This window comes from Chiloscyllium plagiosum, chromosome 44 (genome assembly GCF_004010195.1).
Source record: "Chiloscyllium plagiosum isolate BGI_BamShark_2017 chromosome 44, ASM401019v2, whole genome shotgun sequence".
Classification (NCBI taxonomy): Eukaryota; Metazoa; Chordata; class Chondrichthyes; order Orectolobiformes; family Hemiscylliidae; genus Chiloscyllium; species Chiloscyllium plagiosum.
In genome coordinates this window covers 6,992,718-6,995,708 of record NC_057753.1, presented here as the reverse complement: position 1 = coordinate 6,995,708, position 2,991 = coordinate 6,992,718, and the positions used below count along the sequence as shown (strand labels likewise).

The 2,991-nt window shown below is 38.8% G+C and overlaps 1 pseudogene; it reads right to left on the bottom strand.

Moving 5' to 3' along the window:
- Window positions 1–318: 318 nt before the first annotated feature.
- On the bottom strand, window positions 319–1,588 carry LOC122543642 (annotated as a pseudogene).
- Window positions 1,589–2,991: the final 1,403 nt, after the last annotated feature.

The following is a 2,991-nucleotide window of genomic DNA, read 5'->3' as shown; positions in this document are numbered from 1 at the left end:
GCAACGCATAAAAGTTTTAATCTGTGAAGTATTTTTTGAAAATTCGAGTGGCCAAGAACTAGTTAAAGTAAAAGTTAACAAATTTGTTTTTAAAGCATAACAGAGAATAATTAACTAACAACTATTTACAACTCCATTCTCGAACCTATCTTTTAGCTTCACGTTCTACAGTACAAGTTGGATAAAACCACGGATTAACATTTATAAAACAAAGCTTCTTATCTCAAAACCAGGCAACTTTCGTTTCTTCTCTGCATTCTCATCTTCTATTCTTCTTGGGGATTCAGCTTCACAGGTTACTAAGCGATAAAGGTACCGTTAAGAGACATTTTTAAAGCCGGTCTTTACATGCTGGTAGTTTGGCAGTTCTCCTCCACTAAAACTCAGCCACATCCGACGAAATTCTGCATCAGTGCACACGGTAAGCTATATATAGTCCATGATATCAATGTGAATGTCACTCAGTACCACACAGTTTCGATCACTGGCAGCCACAGATATGTCATACACTATATTAGCAAAAATAATGCCATTTTCTTCTAACACTATTTTCACATTGGCCTTAATGTTAGCAAAATCATGTGGTACAAAGATTAGAAGTGAAGGATTTTAATCGGTTTTAGATCACCAAACGTGGCAAATTCCAGAGTACAGTTCTTAAGTGAGTCATTGATTGATTGACCACAAGTACATTAAGTACAATATCATATTGATCAACATGCACATAGGCTTCTGCATACACTAGATCAGATAAACCAGTCAGTTGTGTAACCTTGCTGAGATTGCATGCTAAAGGATCAGATTTGCCAATAAACTAATCCTTAGAGGTCATCTCATTCTTGGCCATTAGCTGTATAAAGGAAATGGGATCGTCTGCTTGTACCAATACATTGTTTTTTTCAGATTGTTTCTTTTGAGAAATATTTTCCTCTTCAAGTTTCGCTGATTGCATTTGAGAGAGATTCTTTTCTGCACTCTTTGTTAAAGGTGTTGTTCATCACTGGGAAACATTCTGTAACGACTTTAAGACACAGTGAAATACGATCCATATCATCGCTGGTAATTGATTCCTTTGGGAGTGATGATTGACCAATGTGTAAAATGATCAGCATGGCTTCTGCATGGAAAAAAAAATCAGTTTCTTCTCGTCTTCTTGAAGTACCATATAACACAAAGCTATTTTGATTAATATAGTTGCAATAAAGAAATCCACATCTAGTAGGAACCCTCGCAAGGGTGATCCATTTTCATCCTTTTAAGAAGACCTTGTGCTAAGGGCACCCTGGGTTGCATACATCCCTATTTCCATCAAACGTTTTTGCGTTGGAATCACCTGAACATCACCATTAATCGTCAGCTCACCACTTTTTTTTATCTTTATTTCAGACTCAACTATTGGAATTTCATTCAAGGATCGACGAACCTTCGTCATTGCACTCTGAATATCGTCCTTGGATCTTCAGTACTGGCCCAACATCCAGAGAGATCCCAGATGTATCTTGAGTTGGCACTCCAACCTGATCTTACCCAGAGGAACGTGACATTTCTGTCCATCTGTCCCACAAATTACAATACACTCGGGTAACATATTATAAAGAGTGCATATTCGTTCGTCCCTTTCTATCAGCGACTGGTTAGATCCTGTATCTCTCAAAATTATAACTTCTTGTCCTTCTCTCCCATTCATTCAGAGTATACTTTATCCACAGATGGGACTTGTTTTTGAATATCCTAACTCCATACCAAGCCCCTGCCTAGGCTGTGCACTGTCCTGCAGCTGCTCAGCTTTTCTTGTGGTAGCCTCTACTACCCTCACTAATGCCATTAGCTTAGTTTCTTTGACCTCATGTTTTCTCACATCGTCTTGCTTTCAAGGCTAGTGTGAAATTACGTGTCCCACCTTACTACAGTGGAAGTATCTGAGACCTTTCACCTCCTTTCAACCCCTTGAGCTTCGTTTCTATCCAGTGGTAAATTCTTACCAGTGCTCTCTACTTTTGGTTTAGTGTCTAGGATCTCACCTTCTCCCAAATTCTATCCCTGACAGGAAGAAATTCTGGCTAGAGGCTTGTCTTATGCAACAATATGGACTCATCTGCTAATTCTATTACCCTTCTCACGTCCTGAACTTTCTGTTCCTCCACGTTAATTCATACCATCTCTGGCGCTGCGTTTTGAAACTCCACCAGAGGAATAATCTCTCTTAGAGCCTCAAAGGTATATCCATTTTCAAAGTATGCACCCATTGTTCAAAATTACTATGTTTAATTCTGTCGAAATCAACGTAAGTCTTCCCTGTTTCTTAACTGCTGACTATAGTCTTCTGGTGCCAATTCAAAAGCACTTAGCATAGCCAGTTTAACCTCGACATAATCTATTGACCCCTCATCTGACAGTGCAGTACATGCCTCACGAGGTCTGTCGACCAATTTAGTCTGAACTAGCATTACCCATTAATCCTCGGACCACTCCATCTGCCTAGACAATTTTTGAAATGAAGTAAAGAAGACTTCAACATTTTTCTCATCAAAATGTGGCATAGTTTGACATATATATGTACATATATATCGCTGCCTTCTCTTCTAATTTCCATCCTGTTAACTTGAGTGTACTGACTATTTCTTCACTTCTAAATTTCAACATTATCTCTTTCTCTCTCCCTTTCTTCTCTCTCTTTGCTCAACTAAGAACCTTCTCTCTCTCTCTCTCCCTCTCTCTCTCTCTCTTTCGTTCTCTGTCCTTTTCTCTTTCCCCTCTCCATCTGTTTATCTTCTAACTCCATTTTCCTTAATTTCAATGTAAGTTTTTCTCCTCCACTGCACTTGCCTGATTCTCTGGCACACCAAGTCCTTGAGTAACTCTCTTACAATTTGAACTTGACTTTTATCCTTGGTTAAACCCAAACCTACCTTACTTGGTAAATCTGAAGGTATGGCCTTTTTTTTTCCTTCTAAACTTTCTTGGAAAATTTGAGAATTCCCGTCCATTCAC